We start from the raw sequence: 19,301 nt of genomic DNA, 5'->3' as shown, positions 1-19,301 counted from the left end.
TCTCCACAGACCTCCAGGAACAAGGGCACTCTGTGAAATACCTTCCGCTGACTGAGAACTTGAAAAGCTGAGCTGTCCCAGTGCCTTGGGTCTCTCCTCAGTCCTGTGGGCCAGTCTGGGCTGCAGCACCCCTCTGCACCATGTTAGGCACAGATTTGAATTCACACATTTCAATGCAGCAGATCTGCTAGACCATTTTTTTACATTTATAAGAGCACCCAGTGATCTGGAATAAACCAGTTATTAAACAGCTTCTTGGTCTACATCGTAATTAGAAAAAGCAGCTGAGAGAAAGGGAAAAAAATGCAAATTAGAACATTCTCACCCTTCATACCCTCTAGGGACCCATTTAGAGCAAAGTGGTAATTTACTAAATGATAGCCTAATGGCCTGAAAGAGTTAATGTGGCTTCCCACGTTATTTCCACCCAGAGAGTCATTTCTGCCCTGGGGGTACAATGGCTCATCCCACCCTCAGTCCTGACAATGTACCTTCCAGATTAAGTGGATTTTCACAGCCCTGCCCTACAGATCCCACTGTAGTGTTCCACAGAGAGTGGTGAAAGTTTCTTGAGGAGTGTTCTGCTCCACCTCACCCCACCCCACCTCACCAGAAACTCCCAGGACTTTGTGCTCCTTTTTTCCTGGGGTCTTTCCTCAAGAGCCAGTGAAGTTGAAAGCAGCACCACCACCAAGTGTCAGGCTGGACGTTGCTTGCAAGGAAGGGGATGTTTCAGAGCAAAACTGAATCGGTCATAGCTGTGACATAGCCCCCTTCACAGCATCTTACCCAAGGCAGTAGCTTCAGTGTCGTAGGAAAATACATGAGGCTTGGAGTTAGCAATTTTTAATTCCAGCCGTGGTTCTGCTACTGAGTTCAGTTCAGCCACTCAGTCATGTCTGGCTCTTTGCAACCCCATGGACTGCAGCATGCCAGGCCTCCCTGTCCATCACCAACTCCCAGAGTTCACTCAAACTCATGTCCATTGAGTCACTGATGCCATCCAACCATGTCATCCTCTGTCATCCCCTTCTCCTCCCGCCTTCAATCTTGCCCAGGATCAGGGTCTTTTCAAATGAGTCCGTTCTTTGCATCAAATGGCCAGAGTATTGGAGTTTCAGTTTCAGCATCAGTCCTTCCAATGAATATTCAGGACTGATTTCCTTTAGAATGGACTGGTTGGATCTCCTTGCTGTCCAAGGGACTCTCAAGAGTCTTCTCCAACACCACAGTTCGAAAGTATCAATTCTTCAGCACTCAGCTTTCTTTATCAAGAGGCTCTTTAGTTCTTCTTCACTTTCTGCCATAAGTGTGGTGTCATCTGCATATCTGAGGTTATTGATATTTGTCCCGGCAATCTTGATTCCAGCTTGTGCTTCATCCAGTCCAGCATTTTTCATGATGTACTCTGCATATAAGTTAAATAAGCAGGGTGACAATATACAGCCTTGATGTGAAACCAGTCTGTTGTTCTGTGTCCAGTTCTAACTCTTGCTTCTTGACCTGCATACAGATTTCTCAGGAGGCAGGTCAGGTGGTCTGGTATTCTTGTCTCTTTCAGAATTTTCCACAGTTTGTTGTGATCCACACAGTTAAAGGCTTTGGCATAGTCAATAAAGCAGAAGTATATGTTTTTCTGGAATGCTCTTGCTGTTTCAATGATCCAACCATGGTTCTGCTACTTAACTAGCTGTGTTCCTTTGAGTAAGTCATGAAGCTCTCTTTGGTGGCTTAGTCATTAAACTGTGTCTGACTCTTGTGACTCCTTGGACTGTAACCCACCAGGTTCCTCTCTCCATGGGATTCTCCAGGCAAGAATACTGGAGTGGGTTGCCATTTCCTTCTCCAGGGATCTTCCTGACCCAGAAATTGAACCTGGGTTTCCTGCACTGCTGCTGCTGCTGCTGCTGCTAAGTCATGTCAGTCGTGTCCGACTCTGTGTGACCCCATAGACAGCAGCCCACCAGGCTCCCCCATCCCTGGGATTCTCCAGGCAAGAATACTGGAGTGGGTTGCCATTTCCTTCTCCAATGCATGAAGGTGAAAAGTCAAAGTAAAGTCACTCAGTCGTGTCTGACTCTTAGCAACCCCATGGACTGCAGCCTACCAGGCTCCTCCGTCCATGGGATTTTCCAGGCAAGAGTACTGGAGTGGGGTGCCATTGCCTTCTCCACACTGCAGGCAGATTCTTTTCCAACTGAGCTACAGGGGAAGCCCTCTCTTTAAGATCTAAGAAATAGGAACAGTATTAGCCATACCAACCTCTGGGTTGCTCTTTAGAGGGTTAATTGAGATAGTGTGTGAATGTATTTTAGCAACTGCTTATTATTTAAGGAGATACTGTGCTCAGACACTCAGTTGTGCCCGACTGTTTGAGACCCCATGGACTGTAGCCTGCCAGGCTCCTCTGTCCATGGGATTCTCCTGGCAAGAATACTGGAGTGGGGTGCCCTTTCGTCCTCCAGGGGAATCTTCCCTACCCAGGGATTGAACCTGTGTCTCTTGCATCTGCTGCACTGGCAGGCAAATTCTTTACCACTATGCCACCTGGGACGCCTATTTAAGGAGATAGCATGGCATAAAGAAGAAATCATGGCTCTCAGAGCCATGTACCCTGGATTTAAGTCTAGTGCTGTTAGATTTCAGGAAAATTACACAACTTCTCAGTGTCACTGTAACTTCTTCATCCAGTAAAAAGATGGTACTAGAATAATAGTAATCACCCTCCAGGGTTGCTGAGGTAGTGTGTATAAAGTCCTGGTACATAGTAGGTACACAAGAAATATGCTTCTTCCCTTCCTGTCTCTTTCCCATTCCCAGAAACATCTTCCACAGGTATGCACGTCTCTTTGGCTCCAGAACTTCAAAGTCTGACTCCTGTCTGTCCTCCCCTGCTCCCCGTGGCTCAGACAAACTCCACTGCATCCCCCTGCTGAGTTCTCTGGCTCCTCTCCTCTGCTTCCCAGGGTGTTGGCTAGAAGAGAGAGAAGAACCCCATCTTGAGGGCTGAACATAAACATGTTATTCTAACCAGCCCTCAGGTGACAAAAGTCTATGCAAAAATTATTATTGATGATTTCTTAATTAACACCGAGCAAATTCAGTTACAATTTTAAAAAGTTTATAGAGCTATCACATGCCCTTGTAAGTACTGACCCTCATCAGTTTATTGTACCTCTTTCAGTAATTAGCAGAGCCTTCATCTTTCCCTGCACAGACTTGTTCCTTCCCCGTTTTTCACCATACATCTGACTTCCAGAGATCATCCTAGACTCCGCCTTCTCTCTTGCCCTCGCCCTCCATTCAGTCACCAGATCACTGAGATGCTACAGCTTTGTATCTCCAAATCCCTCCTTGTCCACTTTACCCTCACCCTCTCAGCCCTGACTCCAGCCCCTTATCATTTCTCACCTGGATTTATGCAATGGTGTCCAAAATAATTTTCATATCAGAAGGTTGTTTTGAGAATCAAATAAGATAATAAATTTTACCTTTGTTGCCATAACATAGCTCATGGCCTCTGACCCCTGATAGGTACAAAATAAATGGTAACTATACAATAGTTTCAGAAAAGAAGTTCTCCCTTAGTTTAAGAAGACTTTGATAGTCGTAAAACCCCAACAATGGGACAGGCTTCTTGGTTGATAAGGAGCTCCCTGTCATTGGAAGAGTCCAAGTCTTATTTGAGTAAATCTTTCATTAGAAGTTATAGAGGATGCTCAAAGATTAAATGAGAGGCTGACATAAATTATATTTGAGTTCTCTTCCAAGTAAGTCAGGACACTGTCAATTACAAATACCAGAAACCCAACTCAAAATAAGGAATTTGATGGCTCACAAAAGAGAGCAAGTCCAGAGGTTTCAGGCAGGACTGGATGCAAGCCTTGAAAACTTTCACTGGAACCCCTCAGACTGTCACTCCATACCTCCACTCTGCTTCCTCAGCACTGACTTCACCCTTGGGCAGACCTTCACCACAGGACGGACATTGGCAGCTCCAGACATTAGGCTCAGCACCCTCCCAATGCCAGTGTCATCAACTCAGAATCGTCAGTGACGAGAATTATTTGCAATCATCCCTGAAGGAACCACAGTAACTGAGCAATGGAACCCTTTGTTAGGCCAGCGGATCATGGCTCCTCTCCATGATCGGCTCTTTTAGGGCTTCCTAGAATTTCATGGCTCAGGGCTGGAGAAGTGGTTTCCCCAATGAAAAAAAAATTCAGACTATTGATAACAAAAGTAGAGGGGCTGGGTATTAAGAAGGAAAAATAGTGAACATCAACCTTTCCATCCTAAGATTCAATTATTCCATCCCCAAATTATTTTAATATAATTAATATAAATGTTATATTAATATTAATGTAATCAATGTAATAAAATAATTAATATTTAAATAGACTAGTATTACAGTAATTATTTTCATATTTATTGTGTAATTCTTTCTCACTTTGTTCCTCTAGTATATTTCAGTATCCGTAAGGTACATTGCAAGAGAATTAGCATAATGATATACATAATCACTGCTAAGTGATAGGCTCTCTTGTCCTCCACAAAATTCTGTGGAGAAAAACAGTGCAACTTTATTATGAGGCTGCTATACAAAAAGTTGGGCTTCCCTGTAATGCAGGTTCTATTCCTGGTTGGGAAGATCCCCTGGAGAAGGGATAGGCTACTCACTCCAGTATTCTTGGGCTTACCTGGTGGCTCAGATGGTAAAGACTCTGCCTTCAATGTGGGAGACCTGGATTCGATCCCTGGGTTGGAATCCCCTGGAAGAGGGCATAACAACCTCTCCAGTATTCTTGCCTGGAGAATTCCCAAGGACTGAGGAACCTGGCAGGCTACAGTCCATAGGGTCACAAAGATTCAGACATGATGAAGCAGTTAAGCACAGCACATACGAAAAGTTACTGTCGACTTAGATGCATGGGCTCTTCTTTACTTACAGAGCTGATAAGCACACCAGAAGGTGGTACAGGAATGAACTTTGCTATTTAGCTCAGTTGATAAGTTGGAATAACCTCTTGATCCTCAAGGCTTATGATTTAATACTAAGATCAGATCAGATCAGTCGCTCAGTCGTGTCCGACTCTTTGCAACCCCATGAATTGAAGCACGCCAGGCCTCCCTGTCCATCACCAACTCCCGGAGTTCACTCAGACTCACGTCCATCGAGTCAGTGATGCCATCCAGCCATCTCATCCTCTGTCGTCCCCTTCTCCTCTTGCCCCCAATCCCTCCCAGCATCACAGTCTTTTCCAATGAGTCAACTCTTCACATGAGGTGGCCAAAGTACTGGAGTTTCAGCTTTAGCATCATTTCTTCCAAAGAAATCCCAGGGCTGATCTCCTTCAGAATGGACTGGTTGGATCTCCTTGCAGTCCAAGGGACTCTCAAGAGTCTTCTCCAACACCACAGTTCAAAAGCATCAATTCTTCGGCACTCAGCCTTCTTCATAGTCCAACTCTCACATCCGTACATGACCACAGGAAAAACCATAGCCTTGACTAGACGAACCTTTGTTGGTAAAGTAATGTCTCTGCTTTTGAATATGCTATCTAGGTTGGTCATAACTTTCCTTCCAAGGAGTAAGCGCCTTTTAATTTCATGGCTGCAGTCACCATCTGTAGTGATTTTGGAGCCCAGAAAAATAAAGTCTGACACTGTTTCCACTGTTTCCCCATCTATTTCCCATGAAGTGATGGGACCGGATGCCATGATCTTTGTTTTCTGAATGTTGAGCTTTAAGCCAACTTTTTCACTCTCCACTTTCACTTTCATCAAGAGGCTTTTGAGTTCCTCTTCACTTTCTGCCATAAGGGTGGTGTCATCTGCATATCTGAGGTTATTGATATTTCTCCAGGCAATCTTGATTCCAGCTTGTGTTTCTTCCAGTCCAGGGTTTCTCATGATGTACTCTGCATATAAGTTAAATAAACAGGGTGACAATATACAGACTTGACATACTCCTTTTCCTATTTGGAACCAGTCTGTTGTTCCATGTCCAGTTCTAACTGGTGCTTCCTGACCTGCATACAACTAGAGTGAACTTAATTCTTTGGTTTAATAATTATTGTGCTCTAAGTATTGTGTTAGTTGTTTTTTTTTTACATGAGTACACCCATTTAATATCTAAACAACATCCTAAAAGAATAATAATCCTTGTTTAACAGATGCAGGAACTGAGGTGCTGCAAGGTTAGCAATTGCTCAGGGTCCACAGCTAGTAAATTATAGAGCCAAGCTTGAACCCAGGTTGGACCCCACAGCCTTTTCCTGTACATTATACTGCCTCCTTAAGGTCTCCAGGTACAAGTCTCCACTCTGCTGTGAACCATATTTCTGATACCAAAAACCCAATCAAATCAGAATCAAATGGTCTGACTCATTCAAAGGGAGCTGTCCTGGGAAATCTGGAATGTTCCACCACTTAGTGAAACAGACATCCAGATCAGATTACTGGCGCATTCTCTTCTCACGGCTAACCTTGAAAGTTGCTGCTGGCATTGCACACAGCTGCTTGGCTAGCTAAAGGCGTTAGAAGGATGAGGTGCTTAACACCTGTGCGGTGCTGCTGAAACTGAATCTCAGGGGCTGCTTGTGAGCACAGGCTGCAAGCTAATGTCTTAGCCACGGCTCAGTGGAGCTGTACGTGGCTTAGGCCTTGAATGTAGTTAGCCTCCAAAAGAAGTCCCTGGGTCTTAATTCAGAAGACTGAGGCAGAACATTCCTGGCAGATGGGCCTCAGTGTTTACATTCATTCCCCTTGGATTCCAAGCCTGCTTGCCTTCAGGAAAAGTGTAAGTCCCTTCTGCTCTGGGTTATGTTAGTTTGGTAGTTAGATCTCTAAATATGCCCACGGTTAACAGGAAGTCTATAAGTTGTTTTAAATTTGCTATCCAAATAAAGGAATTTTTCCCCAGGAAAAGTATGATCATGCAATAAAAATAATGAAATTTCTCAGCATTGGAAGCTGACCTGTGCCTTACTTGGCTCATTAATGACAAGCACTGAGTATGAGGGAAACCAGTGCTTCCATAGTAGGCACATGCCACCAACAGTCACACAGGCACAGACACCACTCAGAGCCTTCCTTTTGTGGAGCTCCTTGATTTTGTCACCTTGTCATTACACAGACACTTTCTCTCTGACTCACATGCCATGCCCTCTATCTACACATACCTTTTTTTTTTTTTTTTAACAAACTTTAAAGTCCCACTTTCTACATATTGGAAGGTAAAATTCCACAACATCATGATTATAAATCCATATTCAGAGTGCTCCTATATCTACAGGAGCTTAGTTCTGAAATATCTTTCTATCAGAAACTTGTTCACATGGTTAAAAAGATTTATTTAGAAGTTAGGTTTCCTGAAACGTCTCTGTCTTCGCTAGTGGGCCATGTTTCATCACACAGTGTAAAATGGAAAACATGGGCGCTGTCCAGAGTTCTGACCTCAAACCTTCTCTTTCGTAATTCTACACACGGTTCTAGTTGGTGACAGTTCCACTCCCAGGCCCTCCAACTACCAGGAAATAGCTGATACCAAATCGTATTTCTTGCCCTCACCTCTGTCCTCAGTGCTAGATTTATATTCTGTCTGCTTTCTGTATGTGTCTATTTGGAAAGCAACAAAAATTCAACATGTCTCAAGCATTCTTTCCAGTGTTCAGTAAATATTCACCTAATGCCTATCTGAGGTCAAGACCTGAACATAAATTATTACATAAGCAAGGTACTTGACCACATGCAGTCTTATGAGGCACTCCATAACTAAGTAATTACAGTCGTGTCCAACACTTTGTGACCCCCATGGACTGAATTCTCCAAGCCAGAATACTGGAGTGGGTAGCTTTCTCTTCTCCAGGGGATCTTCTCAACCCAAGGATCAAACTGGGGTTGCCTGCATTGCAGGCAGATTCTTTACCAACTGAGCTATCAAGGAAGCCCTTACCAAAAAATGATAAATGCTATATTGGAAGAAGAAAAGTTATTATGGGGCTTCCCAGGTGGTGTAGTGCTAAAGCATCTGTATACTGATGCAGGAGATGCAAAAGATGTGTGTTTGATCCCTGGGTTAGGAAGATATTCCCTGGAGTAGGAAATGGCAGCTCACTCCTGTATTCTTGCCTGGAAAATTCCATGGACAGAGGAGCCTTGTGGGCTGCAGTCCATGGGGTCACAAAGAGCTGGACACGACTGAGTGACTAAGCACACAGAGCACACAGTTACTAAGAGAGCAAAAGAATTTCGTCTAGTCCAGTGCAGGTTAAAGGATGTATTCAGTTTTTCCTGGAGTTAGTTATATGTTAGTTGAAATCCATACAAATTTTCAAAAGGAGTTACCCAGAGAAAGAGTTGCACAAAATTTGAGTCCATCTCTACTTTATCTTCTTATCCCTGAGCACCCAACTCAGTATTTGAGATTATAGGCATTCCATAAATCTTGGCATAATGAGAAGTATTTTTGTATCACTACCATTTTAAAAAATTACAAATATGGTATAAAGGATTAAGGGACAGCTCTCTCTAGCAAATACACACATGAATAGACAATTTAAAACATGTTAAGATTGAGTCTAAGTTACCAGAGCTTTAATAAAAAGTCAAAATGTTCTCAATCTCTCTCACTTCATCACCTTTTAATCCTATTTACATCTCAGACAGCCTTCCTGGACTTTGTTTACTGATGTATTTCCAGCTTTAAGTTTTGTAGACTTGGCATTGTAATTCTGAAGGACAAAGGCAGCTTCTGTTTAAGAAGGTTTGTACCATTCTTGATTTTTAATGGCATTTTAGGGTATTTTTTTCCTTTGCTTAAAAATTCTAAAAGTAATATTGTTGCTGTTCAGTCTCTCAGTCGTATCCAATTATTCGACCCCATGGACTGCAGCATGCCAGGCTTCCCTGTCCTTCACCATCTCCTGGAGCTTGCTCAAACTCATGTCCATTGAGTAGGTGATACCACCCAACCATTTCATCCTCTGTCATCCCCTTCTCTTCCTGCCTTTGATCTTGCCCAGCATCAGGGTCTTTTCCAATGACTTGGCTCTTCACATCAAGTGGCCAAAGTATTGCAGCTTCAGCTTCAGCATCAGTCCTTCCAATGAATATTCAGGATTGATTTCCTTTTGGATTTACTGGTTTGATCTCCTTGCAGTCCAAGGGACTCTCAAGAGTCTTCTCCAACACCACAGTTCAAAAGCATCAATTCTTCGGTGCTCAGCTTTCTTTATAGTCCAACTCTCACATCCATACATAGCTACTGTAAAAACCATAGCTTTGACTAGACAGACCTTTATTGGCAATATAAAATATAAGGGTAGGGAATTAAGAGGTACAAACTATCAGTTATAAAATAAGCTACAACAATATATTGTACATCATGGGGAATATAGCCAATATTTTATAATAGCTATAAATGGAGCATAATCTTTAAAAACTGTGAATCACTATACTGTACACCTGTAACTTATATAATATTGTACATCAACTATACTCCAGTAAAAAATAAAATTGAAAAATGCTCAAGACAAACTAACATCTGTAAAATAAAATAACACAGATAAGCTAACACTGAGACAAGAGAAACATCTTTGCTTTCAGTTCAGTTTAGTTCAGTCACTCAGTCATGTCTGACTCCTTGCAACCCCATGAATTGCAGCATGCCAGGCCTCCCTGTCCATCACCAATTCCCAGAGTTCACCCAAACTCATGTCCATCGAGTCAGTGATGCCATCCAGCCATCTCATCCTCTGTCGTCCCCTTCTTCTCCTGCCCCCAATCCCTCCTAGCATCAGAGTCTTTTCCAATGAGTCTCTTCACATGAGGTGGCCAAAGTACTGGAGTTTCAGCTTTAGCATCAGTCCTTCCAAAGAACACCCAAGACCGATCTCCTTTAGAATGGACTGGTTGGATCTCCTTGCAGTCCAAGGGACTCTCAAGAGTCTTCTCCAACACCACAGTTCAAAAGCATCAATTCTTCAGTACTCAGCTTTCTTCACAGTCCAACTCTCACATCCGTACATGACCACTGGAAAAACCATAGCCTTGACTAGACGGACCTTTGTTGGCAAAGAAACATCTCTGCTGTTCAATATGCTATCTAGGTTGGTCACAACTTTCCTTCCAAGGAGTTAGCGTCTTTTAATTTCATGGCTGCAATCACCATCTGCCATGATTTTGGAGCCCAGAAAAATAAAGTCTGACACTGTTTCCACTGTTTCCCCATCTATTTCCCATGAAGTGATGGGACCAGATGCCATGATCTTCGTTTTCTGAATGTTGAGCTTTAAGCCAACTTTTCACTCTCCTCTTTCACTTTCATCAAGAGGCTTTTTAGTTCCTCTTCACTTTCTGCCATAAGGGTGGTGTCATCAGAATAGCTGAGGTTATTGATATTTCTCCCAGCAATCTTGATTCCAGCTTGTGCTTCTTCCAGCCCAGCGTTTCTCATGATGTACTCTGCATATAAGTTAAATAAGCAGGGTGACAATATACAGCCTTGACGTACTCTTTTTCCTATTTGGAACCAGTCTGTTGTTCCATGTCCAGTTCTAACTGTTGCTTCCTAACCTGCATATAGGTTTCTCAAGAGGCAGGTCAGGTGGTCTGGTATTCCCATCTCTTTCAGAATTTTCCTCAGTTTATTGTGATCCACACAGTCAAAGGCTTTGGCATAGTCAAAAAAGCAGAAATAGATGTTTTTCTGGAACTCTCTTGCTTTTTTGATGATCCAGCGGATGTTGGCAATTTGATCTCTGGTTCCTCTGCCTTTTCTAAAGCCAGCTTTAATATTCTTAAATATAAGAATTTCTTCCTTCAAGAGTCTCAAAGCAGTTCTGTTAAGTGTATAATTCTAGTTGGCCTAAGACCAACAGTCAGAGGTGAATCTGGGTGATATCATGGACTCTCATGATTGAAGATCAGTTTTCTTTCTCGTTTCAGGTGCTAAATCTACATAGGTTAATTGAAAATCAAGTGCCTAACTTTTTGTTCATTGTTTTCTTAACCCAGGAAACCGTCCTTATACTAGATTTGCATGATTCCCCTACATAGCTCCAGATGGAATAATCAACTGTGTTGGCACCATTCCCTTGTTTTTCTGGAAATTTTACTCAGACATTAAATCCCTTCCTGGTTGGGACTGCTAACATTGAAGGTAATAGGTATCTATACACACACATCCCTATTCTATCTCAGAACTCTAAGACATTCTGTCAGAGTGCATACCCCAATGCCCTGAATGTGAGCAGTACTGAATAAAGGTTTTTTAAAAAAACATTCTAGCTAATATTTTTGGAGTGCTTTTTATGTGCCAGATAGTTAGTTCCTTCTAAAAATTTATTTATTATTTTTGGCTGGGCTGGGTCTTCATTACTGCCCACAGGGTATCTCTAGTTGCAGTGAGCGGAGGCTACTCTTCCTTGTGGTCCGAAGGTGTCTCACTGGGTGTGCAACCTTCAGTAATTGTGATTCATGGGCTTAGTTGCCCTGAGGCAAGTAGAATCCCCACAGCAGGGATCAAACCCAAGTCCCCTGCATTGGCAGACTCCCAACCACTGGACCACCAGGAAAGTCCCTATAGATCATTCTTTACAACATGTGTAAGTTAGGATTCAATCAGAGAAGAAGAACCTGTAGGAGATATATACTAAGAGATTAATTGCAAGGACTTGACTACTGTAATAGTGAAGACTGGCTAGGCAAGTCTAAAATCTGTAGTGCAGGCTGTCAGGAAGGGCGGGCTTAAACTCGCTGGGGCTGAAACTGCTGTTCACAGACAGGTTTCCTTTGAGGAAACCTCAGTTCTGCTCTTAAGGCCCTTCAACTGATTGAACCTGATTATCTAGGATAATCTCCCTTAGATAAAGACAATTGATTATGGACTTTACTCACATCTACCAAATACCTTCACAGCCTCACGGAGATCAGCGTTTGATTAAGTGACTGGGGATTCTAACCGAGCCAAATGGACACATCAAAATGATCACCCCGCGTGGGTAATCTCATTTCCTCTTAACAACAAATCATGTGAAGTCTTTTCCTTTATTATCATATACATTTTACAGAGTGGAAAAGTAAAGCTGGAAAAAGTTAAGTAACTTACTCAAGATCACAAAACTACCAAGTGGAATAGCCATTACTTGAATCCACAGGCCTGTTTCCAAGGTTGGGAACTTAACTAATTGAATAGTACTATGTCCAAACCAGTGAATAAATCATTGTAATTCTATTCCTCTAAATTTGTACAGAGGACTTGATTCAGTGTTTTATATATCTGTTTGAAATGTTACCACCATCTTTAGACATTCAGAGACTAAAGTAGTCAACACAGTCTTCTGGACAAGTTTTTAATGCAAATTGGAGAATCTCAAATATTAGTCCTTTTTGATAAAAAATAGATGTTCTTAAATAATTAGTTTATGTCAGAAAGGTTGCATTCCTGATGACCTGTAATGGAATGAATGCTTTACATTCCATTGGGGATACAGGGAGTTTAGAAATGGACAAGAGTTTTTCCTAAATTGTCTCATTTTTCAAGAAACAATATATTACTTAATATAACCAGAGTATTCAAAAGAAGATGTAGATACCCTCCAAGTTAAAGAACACAAGATTATATATCATTCAGATTTTAAATAGCATAAATTGGAACTTGACTGACTTTTAGCAAAAAATAAAATAACTGAAGGAAAAAATAATTCTAACATTGAATATCCTGGGGCACTATAGTATCATGGTAAGTGTCTGAACAAATGGCAAGAATTCATGGGCTTCCTCTGCTTCTAATTAGATTAAGTCCTTGGGCAAGTGAATTAACCATTCTAAGTATCAATTTCCTTTTCTACAATATGAGAGAGTTTCGGAAGACGATCTCTTACATCCTTTATGCTATTCTAGAACATAAAAATGTCTAAAATTTCAACTGTAAGTAGGGCTATTTAGTGCCAAAGAGTAAAAAGTCATTCTTCTGTGAATTATTTAATGTTTTTACCCCAACCAGTAGGAGATTATACTGAAAAGACCTTTATGTTTCAATACCCATACCTGGAGGTCATGGCCAAATTTCATTACTGCCATACTGAAGTTAATTTCCAGGACTATAGCATTTAATGTGTGAGCTGATTATGCTAAATGGAGCATCAGTGACAGCCACTCTGGACAGCAACTTTCCCTCCCAGCTCCCTCAAGAAGACTTTTCATTAGTCAAGCACAAATACTGACAGAGAATTCGATTTCCATCATTCTCTAGAGGTGTTTCAGACACAAAACGGCCTACAGCCCCCAATTATTCTAGAGTACAGAGGATTCGACACAATACAAAAATGATAGCATAATTCCCTTCCAAAAAGCCTGCAGTTCACTGCTAACAAATGACATCTCTGAGCAAGCCCAATGTTGTTACCAGAGAACAATATTGAGAAGAGGATGATGCCCTGGGAAATGTCATTCTTTGATTATTTGCAAGATTGGGAAACCAAGAAAGTGCCTATTCCACTTCAAGTCACATGCGTTTCAATCGCAGAGTGAGAAATAGAACTAAAAGGCCTGACTTCCAAACCCATCAAAAGTTTGCTGATCTCAGAAAACAGACATTTGAAGATGCCCCAGGCAAGGAGGCAGGTCATGTTCAGTAAAGAGTATACCAGTCAGGAAGGCAGCTGTTTTCAACCTGTTTCACTTTCTATAGGTAGGAGACATTCCAATCAAAAAGCTTCATGAACCCCTTATGGAAATGAGAAATAGTTTCCATATGACTATGGATACTAACAGGCATGAGTTTCTATCCTAACCCCGTCCTTTGCTAGTGGGGTGGCTTCAGAGAATACTATGGCCTGAACTTCACCAAGGCAGAAAATGTGGTGATTTAATCACTAAGTCATGTCCGACTTTTGCTAACCCATGGCCTGTAGCCTGTCAGGCTTTTCTGTCCATGGGATTCTCCTGGCAAGAATACTGGAGTGGGTTGCCATTTCCTTCTCCAGGGGATCTTCCTGACCCCAGGAATTGAACCTGGGTCTCCTGCATTGCAGGCAGATTCTTTACCAACTGAGCTATGAGAGAAGCCCAAATTGACATGACAGTAAACAAACCGGTGGGCGTCTCGTGTTTCTTGTTTAAGAGAGTGGATGTTGTCCTATACCTCCTGGTTGCAGATCTCACTAAGCCTTTTTCATCGGTAAAGCAAGAATAATAATAAAACTTACCTCATAGAGCTATGAGAATTCAAGGAGATAACTCACAGATGCCCAGCAAGTAAGTGCTCCATAGCAAAGTCAGACACGACTGAGCAACTGAGTGTGCATGTGCAAACATTACTTATCTTAAAAATTGATTAACGTTTAAAAATTAACATTTCTGTTTCAGTGTGGCATTTTGCAATGATCAAAATCGTAGTTTTTTGGTTTTAAGATGAAAAACGGATACTCAAAAAGTTTAGAAAGTAAACGTGCCCTGAACAACAGGCTGATTTTGAGAACTGTTTGGAGTTCATCATAATGTCATACACTTCCTTAAGTACTTTATCTTAAAGTTTCTTCTTTCCAATCTATTTTCCACAGACTGTTTGGGTGCTGTTACCTTGTGTTCAGACATTAGTTATCCTCTGTGTGAATCTGTGGTTCATATCCCAGACTAAGTGGGATCACGGTTTTGGATAGAACGGTTGAAACAACAAGGAACTGAAGAGTGTGGGTTGCCAGATATGTTCATTCAGATGTTACGGTATTAAACAGTCTGTAAGCCACATATTATTTTTATTTATTATGGCAAGGAAACACCATTGGCATATATATATATATATATATATATATGAAAAAACCTTGTCATTTAAGGTCAGACGAACTTCATTTAATTGGCATAATTTTGAAAGGAAACCTTTGCCACAGGAAGTTTCTACAACTATTGGTAGCAGTACAACGATAACTTTTGTGGCAACTAGGGGTGGGGGTAAGGAGTGTTCGAATCATGTCAAAATCTTACTCAAAGTCTGACTGTGACCCTCTGAGGCTACTGGGGGCCGACCCCTGCCCTCTGAGTGGGAACGCTAGTCGCTCGGGGTGATGGCACCACCAGCCACACAAGCTGAGGACGGCTGCGGCTTCTCCTGCGTCGTGAACTCAGCTTGGTGAGTGGGAGGAAACTCGAGGTGGCCTCGCGTACAGGGCAGGACCTGCCTTCTCCAGTCTTCTCCTCCTCCTCCTCTCCCCAGCGGCGGTGACGGCGGCAGTGGCGGCTGCTGGTCACCTGGGCGCCTGCGGAGCAGCCTGGCTGCCTCTGCGGCGGCCTCTCGGAGTGCGAGGAGGAGGCGGCGAAGAGCGAGATATCCATAGTAACACAGGATGCGCTGGGCTCCGAGCGGGAGCGAGTGCTGTGGGAGGAAGCCCCCGCGCGCTGGCAGCCAGCGGAGCTAGGCACCCCGCAGCCCCCGCGCGCCGTGCCCGAGCCCGCGGCGCTCTCGCACTTAGGGCCCAACTGAGCGGTAAGTCCTCCCGGGAACTAAGCCGACACCTCCCACCCGCCCCGGCCACCCACCCCGGGTAAGCCACCGCAGAACAATAGAGAGCGCAGCCGGCCGCCCTGGAGACCGCGCTCGGGGGAGGACGCGCCGCCGCCGCCGCCGCCGCCCGGGCTGGCGCGCGCCGCGTGGGGCCGGGCGCGAGCGAGGGCGCGCGGCGGGGTGTCGGGCGGGGGGAGGGGGGCGCGGCGGGGGGCGCGTGCGCGGGCCCGGGGAGCTCGCAGGGAGAGCCTGGCGCTCGGCACGGCGCGGCCAGGCTCGGAGCCTCTCCCTCCCCTCCTCGGCGCGCTCCCCTCGCCTCGCAGCTCGCATTCGCTGGGGGCGCCCAGAAAGATGCTCAGAGGCAACGGCTAGATGAGCGGAGGTTCCAGCCCACATGTCCGCGTCCTCGGGCGCCGGAGCCCGCCAGCCCTCGCGGATCCCGGCTCGCTGCCAGCCCGCGGCCACTGCCGTTGCTAGTGCCGAGCGGCTCGGGTGAGTAGCGGCGTGGCTGCCGGCGGCGTGGGGCACGGTTACCCCGCGGTCCGCGGCCCCCGCTCGCCAAGATGCGGTGGCGAGAAGTGGCGATGCGACTGGGGCAGGAGAAAAAAGGGAAGCCGGGTCGGAAAATCCAAAAAGCCTGCGGAAAGGGTTTGTCGGGGCATTTGTTGCAGTCAGGCTGGCTGTTTTTTTAAACGTGGTTTGGTTATTGCTTTCCCCCTCTCGGGTTGAGCGCATTTTCCCTTTCCTTTCCTCACATTCTGGGTTGCGAGGAGTTTGAAAATGGTAAATTGCCGGATGTCTTTCCAAATGACTTGACTTTCACGAGTAGATATTTTCCAAAGGTCATTGTCTTCAGTATCAAAAAGCCACACCAATCCATGTAATTTCTAGGTGCGCTTTGAATCACCTTTCAGCGGTAGCAGGAAAAATAAACGCTGGGAGGGTTGGTGTGGAGCGTGCCCGCTCTCGTATTTTTATACATTGATTAATCAGAGGGGAAAGTGGGTTTGGACTTTACAATGCTGCGCTTCGGAGAGCTGTATTAGAGCAACACAGACTGCAATTTGCAGCTTTCGTGAAGGTCGGATCAACATTTCCTTTGAAATCCCGATTTGCATGGTTGTAACTTGGATGTAATTTTACTCTCGGCTAAAACTTGCCAAAGGCAAACAAGGTGTTGTTTTTATAAGGATGCTGCCAGCGCTGCGTTTTTTTCTTTTTTTTGTTTTTTCTCCTCCAAGAAAACCAACCATATACAAACATGAGCCCCTCTAACAAATGGGCAGCTCAGGAAGGCTTTGCATTTTCAGAGATTGGCCAGGAAGGCTAGTTCTCACTGCTGCTACCATTTCTCCTCCCTGAGCGACTGAGATGTTAGTTTCAGGAGGCTAAAAATTCTGCACCCCAGCTGCAGAGATGCACCCAGCATGTTGTATGGGTAGACTGAAGGCATGTGAACTTTGGGGTCCTTAACGATTCTTAAGCACTTTCTAAATCAGGATACTTGCTATATGGACTCTAGCATCTGAAAAAACAGAAATACAGGAAAGTGTTGGGAAGGCAACATGAAGAATTTACGTACAACTTAAAGACTTTTCTCAACGTTGACACAAGTTACCAAAGGAGTCTTACAGACTTTACATTAGGGTAGGTTCACATTGAAGTTTGGAGCCAGTTCTGAGCTGGTTTGGAACCAGAAGACAGAGAGAAAAGATTAGAAAACCTCCCAACATTCCTTCCAAAACCTGTGTTCTTTGTACTCAGCAGATGAGCTTGGGCCAGGAGATGCCAGCGGTGGCTGGGTTATCTGAGTCCATGGTGTTGATGGCTCTGTGACAAAATAGACTTTGATGACTGGTGTTGACCCTTGTTCCACTGTAAAGCTTTTTTTCAGAAGTGTTCCTTTCACTTATTCCACCCAGTCAGTCCTGAATAGTGCTTGATATGATACAGTGAGTCTCCGGGAACTCAGATGGAGGAGAAAGGAGTAACTGGTACAAATGAAATTGAAACAGATGCCTGCTACCCAGGAAGACTTTGCGACTTGTCATTTAGAAAAGCATTGTTACAAAGACATTTTAACTTCAGAATGCAGGGGGAAATATGATGTTGGGTAAAAGCAGTGAGGAGTCAGCTCTCTTTGTTCAAGGATAGAAACTTTCTCCCTCAGTTGCTAATTGCCGAAACTTAATTTTACTGCGATAGAGTTACTTTGTGTGATGTACTTTGGCACTTTTAGTAGAAGTAATATTTTTTTTCTTAACCAGTTACAATAGAGAGGTAGTATGTCTGTGTATTAGGATTGAGAGACCCTGTATTGCTACAGTTCCCCTGAGGGGGCCAGAGAAAGAGAATAAAATATCTTGCCTCTGTGTGGAGAGCAGAGCTCCATTAAAACAGTTTTGAAATATAGATCCAGCATGGTACAATATCTAGTAAGATACTTGGGCATATATAGTTTTTAACAAAACCTTGTAGGTGCATTTATTTGTCAGCAATTTAAAATTATAAGCACTGGACAGTTTTTATCAATTTAAAAGTTTGCAGTTTTAACTGAGTTTCTATGCATGTGTTGTATTCTGATACATTTCTTATCTTTTAATTTACTGCATGTGGTACAATTGGTCTGAAATGTCAGGAATGGTTTTCTTTAAAATAGTAGCATTTGTTTGAGGTTACTGTACATATTCTAACTAGAGAAAATTAGCAGGCATTGTTCAGGAAACGCAAAGAATCATTTGTGATGTTACTGTCTTCCTAAATGTTGGCAGAGGTTTACCAACTTACCATTAAGTCATTTTTATTGCATCATTTACTGAGTAAGTCTTTTTGACCACCTTGTGTTTTGAAGCAGGTTTATCCTTTCTCTAAAAATGGAAGGCAGACATGTTCTCTCAATATTATACTGAAATAAATGTTTGGGCATTGTCAGTATTTATAGCATTGGCAGAGTCTGTAGAAACACCGGGTAGAGTTTACTGATGTCCCTATTTTTGACCAGATGCTAATGTCAACATATGTCACGTTAATATCCATCAAGCCAGCTAATGTCCCAGGAGGAATGAACAATTAGAAAAATTAATTAGGAGAATGAGTAAAACATTTGTATTACTGTAGGTATGTTTATTTTTATACATTTTGGACTTAGAGTAGTAATTCAGATTTAGCATTTACAAGTGCCACTGCCAGTTATCAAAGTACAAGGTCCTCACTAAGCCACCAATAATTAACAAAAGTGTGAACAGAATCCAAATTTATTAATTGGTTACCCATTTTTTTCCCTTTCGTAAACAGTAGCCAGTAACAAAGCATAAATGTTAGCCATGAAATTTAAAAGCAGTGAATATCAATAAGCCTTGGAAAAAGTGTTGCACGTATATTTCTTTGAGTGAGAGATTACATTAGCCATGATGTCTTCACTCTTGTATTAATATTTAATTTCTTTAAAATGATTGTTTTCAAAGTGCAACACTGTCAATATATTTAATAATTTGCTTGAGAAAGAACATTTACATGAGTGCATTTATCTTCCTACACATCTGTCAATAATGCATTGTTCCAGAAATCTATTTTTATGTAGATGAAATTTTCATGTAAAAATTAACCTTTCTTATGATTCTAGTGTGAGATGAAAACCATCCTTTTTAATCTGATTTTTGCTTTTTCTTCATGAAATCATGAGATGGTTTTTTTTAGAAGTCAAAATATGATTAAGCTGAGTCATTTTTTTCTTTAAAAAATTATGAGAATAACGTCTTTAGATGAAAATCCAAGATCAATTCCGTTAAAAATTTTG

General features: G+C 42.9%; 1 protein-coding gene across 14 annotated transcripts in view; it reads left to right on the top strand.

The window, feature by feature from the left end:
* ANKS1B (ankyrin repeat and sterile alpha motif domain containing 1B) overlaps positions 1 to 19,301 on the top strand; it is a 1,154,742-nt gene that overhangs the window by 971,855 nt on the left and 163,586 nt on the right. The window contains exon 1 of one of the 14 annotated variants that reach the window (XM_070789588.1): positions 15,262 to 15,487. The exons of 12 other annotated variants lie outside the window; for them this stretch is intronic. The gene's annotated coding sequence lies outside the window, so the exon portion shown is untranslated. Of the gene's footprint in view, positions 1 to 15,261; positions 15,488 to 15,733; positions 15,998 to 19,301 lie in introns of those variants that run through there. One more of the 14 variants, XM_070789587.1, reaches the window with a different exon arrangement.

Source organism: Bos indicus, chromosome 5 (genome assembly GCF_029378745.1).
Source record: "Bos indicus isolate NIAB-ARS_2022 breed Sahiwal x Tharparkar chromosome 5, NIAB-ARS_B.indTharparkar_mat_pri_1.0, whole genome shotgun sequence".
NCBI classification, from domain to species: domain Eukaryota; kingdom Metazoa; phylum Chordata; class Mammalia; order Artiodactyla; family Bovidae; genus Bos; species Bos indicus.
This window is presented reverse-complemented; position numbering and strand designations above follow the sequence as displayed.